This window comes from Pseudoliparis swirei, chromosome 8 (assembly GCF_029220125.1).
Source record: "Pseudoliparis swirei isolate HS2019 ecotype Mariana Trench chromosome 8, NWPU_hadal_v1, whole genome shotgun sequence".
Lineage (NCBI taxonomy): Eukaryota > Metazoa > Chordata > Actinopteri > Perciformes > Liparidae > Pseudoliparis > Pseudoliparis swirei.
Window position 1 is genome coordinate 18,511,218 of NC_079395.1, and position 14,592 is coordinate 18,525,809.

Below are 14,592 nucleotides of genomic sequence, written 5' to 3' on the forward strand. Positions count from 1 at the left end.
CTTTACTTTAGACCGATGAGGAAGGCACAGCGTACACCATATGCACCTTAACTCATCGATATTATGCAAATGAGTCTATGCTGTATTGATTCTTGGATGTCAAGATGATGATGATGATGGTGGTGGGTTGAGTATAGGCAGTGGTGATTATGAGTGATGATGGACATCATACCAATAATAATCACTTCCGACAGAGAGAAAGAGAGAGAGAGAGAGAGAGAGAAAGATAGAAGAGTGTGTGTGTGTGTGTGTGTGTGTGTGTATGTGTGTGTGTGTGTGGGGGTAGAAATAGAGAGAGAGAGAGAGAAAAGAAACCTGGAAATTATAGAAAAAACGCGCAGTGAGATTTTCAAGTCACGTTATTATAGAAAAGAGAGAGAGAGGGAAATAGATAGAGAGAGATAGAGATAGAGAGAGAGGGGGAAATAGATAGAGAGAGAGAGAGAAATATATATAGAAAGAGAGAGAGAGAGAGAGAGAGAGAGAGAGAGAGAGAGAGAGAGAGAGAGAGAGAGAGAGAGAGAAGCCCGCTCCTCCTCGGACTCAGTCGTGTGACCGGCTGACGAGCTGAACGGGCGACGGAGCGAGACAACTTGGGACCACCACACCGGGATCCGGCATTCGGAGGTAAATCCACGACCAGTTGGTCTGGACCGGGTCGTCGTGTCATTGTGCGCGTGCAGGATGTATAGATGTACACGTGTGTGTGTGTGTGTGTGTGTGTGTGTGTGTGTGTGTGTGTGTGTGTGTGTGTCTTCTCGTCACGGCGGACTGTGGATCAGACCTAGTTTCGTTATGTGGGATGTGCGTGTCTCTCTTTGGCGCCGCCGCCTGACGTCTGCCGGAGCTTCGGTTCTGAACCAGAGCTCCCGGTACGTGTCACTTAAAACTCTTCCACGGCAGGTCCCCCGGTTCCGGTCACTGTTTCAGTGGCTGCTCGTCCCACTCCGTGCGCCTTTTTTTGTTTTTTGTCGAGGTGCTTAATTTGTCTTTTTTTCTCCCCCCGGGATTGTTGTGGTCATAAAAGTGCACACATCCCTTCAGAGATGCGCGTGAGAGAAGCGCGTGAGAGAAGCGCGTGACTGGCGGGTCGTGAGACAGGCAGCGTGCGGGGCCGGTGGACGACGTTGGACACACAGTCCTAATTGGGAGTCCTCGGTCAAAGAGATTGAGCAGCTGATCGGATGGCGCACGCTCGTGCGTTTTCTTTCTGGATGGAGGGGGGGGGGGCGCCATAATAACTGTTGTTGTGAACACTGCCTGATTGTCCCATTGATCCATGTTGTCGATTTTACCAGATTTGTAGTCCTTGTTCTCCTCCGATCACAAGGTGAAGAGAAGGGGGTGGGGGGCTGTCACTTTTAAAAATAGGCATTGTTCTATGTGCACGTCGTTGGACCGGCGCAATATCTTTACGCGCGCGCCGAGCCGAATCCATAACAGACAGGCGTCCGTCCGTGTGCACGCTTTCCGGGGGGGGGGGGGGGCGGAGATGGGGTGGTGGGGGGTGAGGAGGCAAATATGTTACCTGCTCTCGGTCCGTATGCGCAATTCCTCCGCGCCGGTTCAGCGCGTCTCTAATGAGGCGGAGCGGCTCCAAAAGAACCGAGCCCGATCGCGTCCACACTCAAAAAAACGATTCAAGCCCTTCTTAGAGGTGACATATTTAAATATTGTTTGATACATTTAAATAAATCAATTACAAAACGAAGATATTTATATTGAATGGGTGTCACACAAAATGTATGAATACTTTCATTTATTAGATTTATTTAGGTTACACTCACAAAAACGATTCAAGCCCTTCTTAGAGGGGACACATTTAAATATTGTTTGATACATTTAAATAAATCAATTACAAAAATATATATTTATATTGAATGGGTGTAACACAAAATGTATAAATACTTTCATTTATTAGATTTATTTAAGTTAGATGGTGTGCATATCAACTCAAAATAAATGTGTTTCATTGAGGACTACTCTTTGCGTATGCGCCTTCTGAAAATCAGTTGTTTGCATGAGGTGAACACACTTTCATGGCTGTATGGTGGTGTAGTGGCTAGCACTGTCGCCTCAAAGCCAGAGGGCCGTGGGTTCAATTCCCAGTCGGGGTGTTCCTTCTGTGTGGAGTTTGCATATTTTTTTAATTAGTTAGTTTATATTTTGAGTTGGACAAACACAAATTAATTTAATTTAATGAATATCGTTATTATATTTTAGATGTATTTGATACAAATGAGTTGGACTAACTTAATTACATTGTATTGCACTGATGTGCTAAATTTGAGTTGGAGTTGCATATAATTATTGGATGGAAAACCTGCCAACAATTTAATTGAGTTCATCCAATGAGTCATTTCTTTGAGTGCATTAGTTACTAGTCGGTGATGAGACGTGTTTGGCTTTACACCCGGCGGTGTTCGCGATGCGCGTGTGCGAAACGCTATTTGTTCATTTTGGATTTTAGTTTGAACACCCATGCACAAATAGTAATAAAGTGTGTGTGTGTGTGTGCGTGTGTGTGTGTGTGTGTGTGTTAGTGTGTTTGTGTGAAACCGCGAGCATCCATTGCCCTTCCGGGAGATGTATTTGTCTGGATTTACGACCTGCCTTCACAGGTGCTATCGATTGTTGGAGCCCGCTGTGTATTATATTTGTGTAAGAGCAAGAAAAGTGTGTCCGCCATATCTATATCTATAATTCCTTCCGATGGAGGGAGCGTGGCTTTTGATACGCAGCCATCTTCTGGGCGAATTCTCAAGTGGAAAATGTGTGCTCTTGTTGAGCCGCTGTTGATCACACACATAGCAAACTAATGTGCTACACGGAATGACTCCCACACACACACACACACATACACACACACTCGCGTGCGAAAGGGCCTCAAGCGCCTCTAATGGCTGTGATCAGTGCGTGTTTATGGATATGTGGAAAGCTCATGCATTATACATCCCTGCCCCACCAGGGTAAATGGGTACAATCAGCTAAATGTGTGTTTGTTTGTGTGTGTTCTGATCCTCCCGCGTGGATCTGTGCATGTTTATCCCCGAGTGTCTCCCACTATCTTTGTGTATCTTTGATTGCGCGAGGACCTTTTCCTGCAATTTTCTCCGGAGCGGCTCCCAGCGTGGCAACAGGTCTCTTTTTCTTTTTCTTTTAGTCTGTCGTTGTTGTTGTTGTTGTTGGAGAATACAGGATGAGACTGAGGGTGATTGGACTCACACTCTCTCCTCTTCTCAGGTGGTTATGGGCGAGAGAGAGAGAGAGAGAGAGAAAGACAGGGGACACAATCTGAGTGTCAGCATTCAGTTAGAAGTTGTTTACGCCAGATAGCTCTCGCATTTAGCCAGATGGGGAATGAACAAGCGAAGAGAGGGGGGGGGGGGGGGGGGAGACAATCAAGAGAGGGGGAGTTAGATGGAGGAAAGACGAGAGCAGGGTGGGAGTAGAGGAATAGATGGAGAGAGGTATATGGGTGGGTCGGAGCACTAGGAGAGATTAAGAGGAAAGACTGGAGGGTGGGAGGATGGAGAGAGCGTGAGGAAGAGGAAGAGGCGGAAGGGCGAGCAACAGACAGGTGTGTGACTTATGTCGGCGATAAAACCAGAAGCCGGGGGCTCCAAGAGTCGTGTCAAGCAAGCGGACATCACGGGCCGACAGTCAGGAAGCGGCTCTGGGTAGAAGGAGGTGAGGACGGATAAAACCCCACGGGGAACGTATAGGAGATAAAAAAGTGCACATGTTTTTTCTTCTTCTTCTTCTTCTTCTTCTTCTTCTTCTTCTTCTTCTTCTTCTTCTTCTTCTTCTTCTTCTCCTTCGTCTCCGAGCAAGAAACTCGAGGGACTCGGCAAGAAACACGGAATTTGAATTCCGGTCTTGAGGGGAGATTTTCCTCATCTTCCTCGGCCGATCTTACATAACCTGGTGGCCTGGAAGGTGACTCAGTAAATATGCGGCAGCGACTCCACCGGATGTCTTTCTTCAAAGACTCAATCGAACCCCCCCCCCCCCCCCCAATCCCCAATTCCCTCAATGGGGATTTGATTCCCTCCTAATGAGAATGGGAGAATCACCACGACGTGCACCCATGGGGGCTCCTCTCCGCGTGCGCGTGTCGGTCGGCGGGCGCGGACCATTTCCTGACAATTCAGCGGAATTAATCAGACAACATGGCCTCCCAGGGATCCGGGCGGAGAACAAGGAAATAAATGCTCAGTTCTGGAGAACGGCAAGATTTCCCTTCCGGGGAAGGAAAAACGTGTGTGTCAGAGGAGGTGAAGACCCACGATATTGCTGATGCAGACATTTTAAGACATGGGAGGGGGGGGGGGGGGTAGAGAACTCGCCAACTCACGCTTTTCCCCATAAACCTCCCACCCCCATGCAGTGGTGTGTTTCCCAAGTGTACCTGATGTAGCCCCCCCCCCCCCTTAAATGATGTTAGAGGAGGACGCCGTGACACACACAGAGCCGCTCGCTCCCTGGAGGTGATGGGAGGGAAGAGGGGAGATGAGGAGGAGGGGAGATGAGGAGGAGGGGAGGAGGGCGGTCATTGAATTGAGAGGAGATGGCCCACTGTGGAGGTCTGTGGGATGGCGGTGCTGAGTCTGTCACGGTCCGGTTCCTCTCAGACCGCGGCCTCGCCGCTGTTTACCCGCCTGCAGCGCGGTAATGCCCGCAGCAGGTGGGGGGTTTGTCTTTGTGTGTGTGTGTGTGTGTGTGTGTGTGTGTGGTGCTTATACGCAAGCGATCTATTGGAGAGCAGACACGCTCGCTCTCGGGTCTCAGAAACGCTCATACATGACCGTGGTCTTACATTCCATTTCGACAGAGAATCGAAAAAAGTTTGGAAGCGCGTTCTCTTGAGCCGCCAGCAGGGGGGCGAAGGGTGTGTGTGTGGGGGGGGGGGGGGGCTGAGTCTCGGAGCGGGGTGTTAGATTGGGGGAGGCCTCTCCCAGCTCGCGGTGGATTGGATGCATACATGAGGACTCTGGTGGGGAGAAAAGTACAGCAACTCGCTCCGCCGGAGACGTTAATACACAGAATGACGGGAGGCTGCTTCTGGGCAGAGAGTCTGTGTGTGTGTGTGTGTGTGTGTGTGTGTGTGTCGGTCAGAGTGTGTGTGTATTTACATTTATAACCTGCTGTGCAGAAGCGAGGGGAGAGGGCACAAGAGAGTCAGACATTGACAGACCGAGAACGCTTAAATGACCGTTGGGTGTGTGTGTGCGTGTGTGTGTGTGTGTGCGTGCGTGTGTGTGCGCGTGTGTGTGTTGGTTATAGACTTTCCGCCACTGGCAGAGTAATATTGAAGTGGTGAGCTTAAACTTAATCTATTCTCTAGTTTTTTTCTGATGAATACTTGACAACCCAAGGATCGAGTGCTGGATAAGGATGAAAACCGTTTCCTCAAATTTCCGTAGGAATCCTAACGGAAACATTGAGATGTGTGCGCAGACACTACGTGGAAGCCAGCAGAGGCAGTGGAGCGCGGTGTCGGGCGCACGTCGAGGCCCCGGGAAGTCAAATGAAATCTGCAGCGGAGAATGACTTTCAGCCCAGTCACATGTGAACCCAGAGTGCAGTGGTTCTCAGGCCGGCGCTGGTCAAGAGGGTCGCCCTAAATGTGCGATGGACACACTGTCAGACACAGAGAAGTGATAGATGTGCCATGAACTACACGCGGTTTTGATGCTATCAGCGTGGTCAATTTCATAAAAACAAGGTCCCTGAAAGCACCACTGTGTTCACTCTGCGGAGACGAGGAGGAAACGTGCTGTCGAGTCTTTGAGCTCAGAGACATTAAACACCCGTCATTTGATGAGTCATACAGGAAAACTGTACACATATTATCTATGCACAGATTCTGCAAAGAGGAGGTGGACTCAGTTTATCAACTATTACCTTTGCATTGAAAATGCGGAAGGTAATGTTTTGATCGCCGTGTATTTGTATGCGTGCGTGTTATTCGCATAAGTCAAAAAGTCTTAAACCGAATCGCATGAAATGTGGTGGGATGATTGGTTATTATCCGGGGACCATTTGATTAGATTTTGGGATCGATCAGGGCAAAGCTCAAGGTCAAGGTCATGCAAAGGTCAAAATCTTATTTTTACCATAGCGCGGTCAATTTCTATCCTATTGGCATGCAACTAATGGCAAAATGTTCATAATTCAATGCCCAATCTTGTGATATGCGAAGGTATGCACTCTACCGAGTGCCCGTTCTAGTTTTATTATTAATATACTTAATATACAAATGTATGAATTGAATTATATTTATTCACTTTCAGACAAGTTTGCTGATGAATCATTTCTGATGAAATTGGCCTCTCAGTGACATATTTGGAAAGCTGAATTAATTACATCTTCATCTTCCAGGCAGAGCGCAGCGTCTTCCTCTGACCACGTCGGGTTTCTCTGAAGCTGAGATGTGGGACAGGAGACGCCATCAAGGGAAGATTGATTCCTTAGAGAATCTGAGTGAATTTGAACTAATACTGATGCAACTTGATGGCTCACACACATCTGCACTCATTTTGGTTTTGCACGTTATTGTTTTGAAAAGATATTTTGTGTAAAAATCTTTATTGCCAAATATTTGAACTTGTTTTTTTCACAGTTTGTACTTTAGTGTTATTGTCTTGAAAACATATCCATTGCCAAACATTTTCATTGCAGCCACAATAAGCTATTCGCCAAATATTAGTTATTTTTTGCACAATTTATTTGCATTTTTCTGACAAAGTTATTGCATTTTTTTATTAGTTTGTGTCTGATTGAGCAATCTGGTTTAATTAAAAGTGAATGCAATTATCTTAATTCTATTATTTTTAAAAGAACAGAGTCACAGGAGTCACACAAAATTGTTATTTCATAAAAAATTCAGTATGGATCATTTAGTTAACATTTTAGTGTGGCGGTGGGACACGAACATTTTTCCTCCTCCGAAGTAGGGAGGAAAATAATTAAAATGACACCAACATAAGCATCGCACGATTATGAAATCAACAGGGGGACGAATTATCGCACAAATATGATAATTATCGCACAAATATGATAATTATCGCACATCTCCTCCTCCTTCATGCCGGGGGAGGCTAGTTTTAGTCAGCCTCAGCGGAGAAGCTAACGTTAGCTGGGTAGTTAGTACGTATCTCATGACTTTCAGCAGTTCTGCTTGTCAAACACAACGACACATGTTCTTCATACGTGGAGCAGAACATATGTGCATGCTTTACTTTTAGAGCACTTCAAGTGACTGAGCCTCCACCGGCTCAAACGAGCTCCTACAGAACCGCCAGGGGTTGTCCTGTAAGCACCAACCTCTGGTTCCCTCTCTGGTTCCCCCTCTGGTTCCTCCTCTGGTTCCCTCTCTGGTTCCTCCTCTGGTTCCCTCTATGGTTCCTCCTCTGGTTCCCTCTCTGGTTCCTCCTCTGGTTTCTCCTCTGGTTCCCTCTCTGGTTTCTCCTCTGGTTCCCTCGCTGGTTCCCTCTCTGGTTCCTCCTCTGGTTCCCTCTCTGGTTCCTCCTCTGGTTTCTCCTCTGGTTCCCTCTCTGGTTCCCTCTCTGGTTTCTCCTCTGGTTCCCTCTCTGTTTCCCTCTTTGGTTCCTCTTCTGGTTTCTCCTCTGGTTCCCTCGCTGCTTCCTCCTCTAGTTCCCTCTCTGGTTCCTCCTCTGGTTTCTCCTCTGGTTTCGCCTCTGGTTCCCTCGCTGGTTCCTCCTCTGGTTCCTCCTCTGGTTACCTCTCTGGTTTCTCCTCTGGTTTCTCCTCTGGTTCCCTCGCTGGTTCCTCCTCTAGTTCCCTCTCTGGTTCCCTCTCTGGTTTCTCCTCTGGTTCCCTCTCTGGTTCCCTCTTTGGTTCCTCTTCTGGTTTCTACTCTGGTTTCCTCTCTGGTTCCTCCTCTGGTTCCTCCTCTAGTTCCCTCTCTGGTTCCCTCTCTGGTTCCTCCTCTGGTTCCCTCTCTGGTTTCTCCTCTGGTTCCCTCTCTGGTTTCTCCTCTGGTTCCCTCGCTGGTTCCTCCTCTAGTTCCCTCGCTGGTTCCTCCTCTGGTTTCTCCTCTGGTTCCCTCGCTGGTTCCTCCTCTAGTTCCCTCTCTGGTTCCCTCTCTGGTTCCTCCTCTGGTTCCCTCTATGGTTTCTCCTCTGGTTCCCTCTTTGGTTCCTCTTCTGGTTTCTCCTCTGGTTCCCTCTTTGGTTCCTCTTCTGGTTTCTCCTCTGGTTCCCTCTCTGGTTCCTCCTCTAGTTCCCTCCTCTGGTTCCCTCTCTAGTTCCCTCTCTGGTTTCTCCTCTGGTTCCCTCTCTGGTTCCTCCTCTAGTTCCCTCTCTGGTTCCCTCTCTGGTTCCTCCTCTGGTTCCCTCTCTAGTTCCCTCTCTGGTTTCTCCTCTGGTTCCCTCTCTGGTTCCTCCTCTGGTTCCTCCTCTGGTTCCCTCTCTGGTTTCTCCTCTGGTTCCCTCTCTGGTTTCTCCTCTGGTTCCCTCTTTGGTTCCTCCTCTGGTTCCCTCTCTGGTTCCCTCTTTGGTTCCCTCTTTGGTTCCTCTTCTGGTTTCTACTCTGGTTTCCTCTCTGGTTCCTCCTCTAGTTCCCTCTCTGGTTCCCTCTCTGGTTTCTCCTCTGGTTCCCTCTTTGGTTCCTCTTCTGGTTTCTACTCTGGTTTCCTCTCTGGTTCCTCCTCTGGTTCCCTCTCTGGTTTCTCCTCTGGTTCCTCATCTGGTTCCTCCTCTAGTTCCCTCTCTGGTTCCCTCTCTGGTTCCTCATCTGGTTCCTTCTCTGGTTCCTCATCTGGTTCCTCCTATGGTTCCTCCTCTGGTTCCTCCTCTGGTTCCTCCTCTGGTTCCTCCTCTGGTTCCCTCTCTGGTTCCTCCTCTGGTTCCCTCTCTGGTTCCTCCTCTGGTTCCCTCTCTGGTTCCTCATCTGGTTCCTCCTATGGTTCCTCCTCTGGTTTCTCCTCTGGTTCCCTCGCTGGTTCCTCCTCTGGTTCCCTCTCTGGTTCCTCATCTGGTTCCTCCTATGGTTCCTCCTCTGGTTTCTCCTCTGGTTCCCTCGCTGTTTCCTCCTCTGGTTCCCTCTCTGGTTCCCCCTCAGGTAAACACGGTCAGACCAGTCAGCGCCTTTGCCTGTTTCCGTTAGCCGGCTGCTCAGCCCTCGCCATGTTGGGAGCTCCGTAGAGGGAAATGAATCCACCTTTGGACGGTGAAATGATGCTGCATGCAATCTAACAACTCTATTTACCTTTTTTTGGGGTAATGCAAAGCAACACAATTACTTCTTCAATGAGTAACATGTAATGAGTACATTATACACGTATCCATGTCACGGCTAATCTTTTTCAGGATGCCGTGTGACGCCTTAACAGTTTATTGTGACTAGGAGGAAACTCAATGGAGACCTGTGCCAGACAGCGCTGAGAAAATGCTCATAACCTTCCCTTAAAACACGAGTCACGGTGGTCGGAGGATGACGAGCTGATGAAAGAACATGCAGATCAGCCTAGCTGCACTGAAACAGAATTTAGAAAATGTAAAATATGATATTCTCTCTTCAAGATCTAACCAAGTGATGAAACAGCAGTTTTTCAATTTTGATAATTTTCCCTGGCTTTCCCCGTTCTCCCTCTCCGATCTCTCAATTGATTTCTCAGCACGCATGAAATTGAAGGTAGCTAAATAATGTCACCGTGGTTTTACATAATTTAGGAAGACTTCAATTCAATTCAGTTTATTTTTTATCACCCAGAATCACACATTAGTCACAACCAGCGATTAAGAAGAACATTCATCATACTCAGGAAATGAACTTTGTATTTTTCTGAACAATTAGATTTTGCTTGTGGAGATGGCAGCTTATTTTTTTTTTGGGGGGGGGGGGGGCTGTTATGTATTCCTCCTATATTTTGGCTTATTTTAGGACTGACAGTAATTTTGCGGGCAAAAAAGGGTAGGAGTGATGGCGTGTGTGCGTGGGCTGGTGGAGATGCACGGCTGCATGCATCACATCAGCTGCCGACACGCATGTGTGTGTCTGTGTGTGCGGCGACGACAGAAGAAACCTACAGTATAAGCTGCCACCCCTGACATATCGTCCCGTAGGAATTGAGTAAATCCCATTGTAAATGAGCCTTCTCCATGAAGATAATTGGCTTATTCCTGTGTTAAATAGCCGGTCCTGCAGGACACGGACCGGGCTCACAATGCTCCGGGTAGACAGTGTGTGTGCTCCTCTGCTTCTCAGGGACTCAGAGGCACATTACACACCGAATTACTGCGTGACAAAGATGAACCGATAGCTGCGGCGCACAGCCCAGAGGTCGGTGTGCAGGTTCTGACGTGCACTAAAGTGTCTGCGAGGGCACGGGGGTTCGGGTCCCTGCGAGGTGATCCCCTCTTCTCGCTGTGTGATGGATGAAAAGAAGTTATTCAGACGGGCTGGTTGGGGAGCAATCGAGGGCTTCAGAGCCGCACTTCCCCGTGACCCCCTTGTGAAGCTCTCCGTTTATGGGTCTCCACGATGCCCCGAGTCGACACCGCGGTACCACAGGCCCGCTGTCGAGCTCGGATGTGGAGAAAGTGTTTCTGGAGCCTTATCTTAATCATTATTCATACATCAAACGACATTCTTTTTTTTTTTTTCCACTCCGTTACTTTGAAGATGCCCTTCCTCATGCGTCCCGTGCCTAAAGGAAACAGGCAGTTTGGTGACCTCCGCTCGACCGACCACCTGCGCCCTTGACCCCGTCCCGTCTCCCATTCTCCAGGCTATTGCTCCTGACCTTCTGACCTTCCTCACCCATCTTATTAACAGCTCCCTCTCAACTGGCTGTTTCCCTAACTCTCTGAAGGAGGCGAGAGTCAACCCTCTCCTGAAGAAACCCACCTTGACCCGTCTGAAGTCAGCAACTACAGACCGGTCTCTCTTCTTCCTTTTCTCTCCAAAACTCTGGAGCGAGCTATCTTGAGCCAAGTGTCCTCCTATCTCCACAGTAACAGCCTTCTTGACCCTCACCAGTCTGGATTCAAGGCCGGCCACTCGACAGACTGCCCTCCTGGCTGTCTCTGAGCAGCTTCACACTGCTAGAGCAGCCCCTCTCTCCTCTGTCCTTATCCTTCTAGACCTTTCTGCAGCATTTGACACCGTGAACCACCAGATCCTTATCTCTTCTCTTCAGGAACTGGGGATCTCAGGCACTGCACTCGCGCTTTTCTCTTCCTACCTTAACGACCGCACTTACCGGGTAACTTGGAGAGGATCTGTGTCTGATCCTTGTCCTCTCACTACTGGGGTTCCTCAAGGCTCCGTCCTGGGTCCCCTCCTCTTCTCTCTGTACACAAATTCTCTCGGCTCTGTCATTCGTTCGCATGGCTTCTCCTACCATAGCTATGCCGATGACACCCAACTGATCTTCTCGTTTCCACCGTCCGAAACACAGGTGGCGGCACGAATCTCTGCCTGTCTGACCGACATCTCTCAGTGGATGTCTGCTCACCACCTGAAGATCAACCCTGACAAGACGGAGCTACTATTCCTTCCAGGGAAAGGCTCCCCCACCCATGACCTGACTACCACCTTCAACGGCTCTGTGTTGGCCCCTACCATGACTGCCAGAAACCTCGGGGTGACACTAGACAGTCAACTCTCCCTGACGGCCAACATCGCTGCGACGACGCGTTCCTGTAGGTACATGCTGCACAACATCAGGAGAATACGGCCTCTTCTTACTCAGAAGGCGGCACAGGTTCTGGTCCAGGCTCTGGTCATTTCACGCCTCGACTACTGCAACTCCCTCCTGGCTGGTCTACCCGCTAAGGCCATCCGACCTCTGCAGCTCATCCAGAATGCAGCAGCTCGACTGGTCTTCAGCCTCCCGAAATTCACCCACACCACTCCGCTTCGATCTCTTCACTGGTTACCGGTGGCTGCTCGCATCCGCTTCAAAACATTGGTTCTGGCGTACCGTGCTCTAAACGGATCGGGCCCCGTCTACATCCGGGATGTGGTCACACCGTACACCCCGGCACGTTCGCTCCGCTCGGCAACAGCCAATCGACTTGTGACTCCTGCACCTCGAGCTAATCACTCGAAATCCAGACTGTTTGCTGTCCTGGCTCCTCAGTGGTGGAACGAGCTCCCCACTGACATCAGGACAGCAGAAAGTCTCTACATCTTCCGCCTGAGACTGAAAACACATCTTTTCCGACTATATCTGGATTAAAACACAGATTTGCATTTCAGTGGCACTGGGATGGCACTTATTGTGGTGCTTTTGTGGTTCGACTGAGTTGAGGAAGTGTTGCTTCCTGTGTTCTTGTAGTTCTTGGTTTGTACTCTAGGTTGGATGCACTTATTGTAAGTCGCTTTGGATAAAAGCGTCTGCTAAATGACATGTAATGTAATGTAAAAGAGCAGACGAGCGCACCATTTTATTACTACGCCCGTTTTAACCCTGTGTCGTCGCTCGGTAGCACACTGGCAGCGGCTGCCTCTCAGTTTCTTGGCCTCTGGGCAACTGTTTGGAAATGAACCCCAGCCCCAGCTGATCCAGCAGCTCGGAAAGGGGAGGGGGGGGGGGGAGCACCAACACGCTCAAACCAGAAAATAGGAAATTTGGAGATGGATGAATAGTCAGCAGATGCTCAGCTGTTCGTTTGTGTGTGTGTGTGTGTGTGTGTGTGTGTCTAGAGAGCTAGCACGCACATTCTGGGACATGACCGAAAACTGTCTAGTTAGAGAGCATCAGGAAATGGATGAAAGGGAGAATTCCCCCGCACGTCGCGAGGGAAATGGAGCTCAAAATGCTTCATCTGTGTGTGTGAGCGTGGACGTGCATCTGTGTGTGCATGTGTGTGTGTGTGTGTGCGTCTGTGTGTGTGTGTGTGTGGGTGCGTCCTGCTGGCTGCTTGGTTGAACAAAGACAACCGAGAGAGACGGCGGCGTCTCCGGCGCCGCGTTCCTTAAAACCGGCGCCGCCGCAAACTCCGTCGCAACTCGGACACGCCGAGAAAACGGTTGGGAGGATCTATTTTGGCGGCTGACTGATGATATTGAGCGGATGAAATGGCGGCGCCTCGGGGAGCTTTTTCTCTTCTTCTCCAAAGCTAAAAATACAGAAGCAGAGGGAACGTTTGCTTCATGCTCACCCGACTGTCAAATTGCATTGATAAACACTGGGATGGTGCAGCTCGGCGTGACGCGCCGTACACGCCGCGTTCTGTGTCGTGTGCAAGCTGCCTCCTCTGACAGCGCCCCCCGCCCCCGCCCCCCCGCCCGGCATGCAAGCGGAAAACACGTGGCCAGGTATGCGGTGACACCTGCGCCTCGCGGTGGGATCACGAGGGCGCCGAGCCACGCGGCCGCGGGGTCCGTTGGCGGCGTGCGCAAGGAACGCAGCGCTGGTCAGTTGTCACGTGATATTCCAGCAGCTCTGGTCCACTTGAGCGAGGGGGGGGGGGGGGGGCTTCTTGACGAATGGCCAATTAGAAGCTGACTCCTCGAGGCTGCCGGCTGACTGATGTCTTTTTAATGGCACTCCTGTTTCTTTGATAAAAAATAAAAAAAAGGGGAAAATGAATCATCGATACCTCCGGCCCCCCGAGGGCCGCGGAGTAGCGGGCGCAGAGTGTAATTGTAATTGGGTGTGTGGCGGCGCTTTGGGGTCGAAGCTGGGCCCCCAACCGTCGGTGTGTGTGTGTGAGAGATTGAGAGCACTTCTTTTGCGATCATGATGGTGGTCGGTCCCCGTCGTGATCTAATGCACATGGATGCTTTTCTCCTCCTCCTCCCCCGATGCGTTACAGGTGTATATCGTTCACGATGCACGTCGTCCTCCCTCCGTCACATCAGCATTCTGGGGTTCTCACGACATCTGTGCTCACAACAAACACCGATCGAGTGTGATTGGAATTTTTTCATGTTCGTGTTTGATTGATTTTAAAGCGCACTTCAATTAGGCGTTCCAAGTTTCCCTTCTGCAAACAACAACAACAAAAAAACGGAGTTTTTGATGCTTCAAAACACCCACCCCCCCACACACACACACAGACACACACACACAAACAGTCTCATCTTATATCCAGGATTAAATGGGATTTTAAACAAAAGACGAGAAGAAGAAAAAAACAGCTTGAAACTTTCAAAGAAAGTCTCCTCTCCTTTATTGGCCGCTCCTTCAGGAATCAGATGAGATGCGTTTGCCAGGGAAGAGGTGTGTGTGTCTGTGTGTGTCTGTGTGTGTGTGTCTGCGTGTGTGTGTGTGTGTCTGTGTGTGTGTGTGTGTGTAGGATGTTTGGCTTGAACGGAAGCTGTGAAAACACACACCGCGTGACAATTTGAGCAAGCAGCTCGCATCCAGAACCAAAGGGCCCCCCACCGCGGAGCTTTTGGTCCACCCGACGGGGCGGTGGAGATCTTAGCCACGTCCCCCGCCCCTACTTCCCCCCAGCTGATGCTGAAAGGCTTCGGGACAATAATCGTATAATTCAACAGCGAGGCCCTCCCCCCCCCCCCCCCCGGGCCCTCTGCTCCGTTCCGAGATTGCGGGACGAGAGCTTTTCGCACCGGATCACAACGGCGGCTCCGCGGCAGACGCACGGCCAC

The 14,592-nt window shown here is 49.8% G+C and overlaps 1 protein-coding gene across 1 annotated transcript in view; it reads left to right on the forward strand.

Moving 5' to 3' along the window:
• Positions 1-592: 592 nt before the first annotated feature.
• The window catches only part of LOC130198490 (uncharacterized), a 186,236-nt gene continuing 172,236 nt past the window's right edge, over positions 593-14,592 (forward strand). Inside the window, exon 1 of the mRNA XM_056421656.1 lies at positions 593-627. The gene's annotated coding sequence lies outside the window, so the exon portion shown is untranslated. The remainder of the gene's footprint in view (positions 628-14,592) is intronic.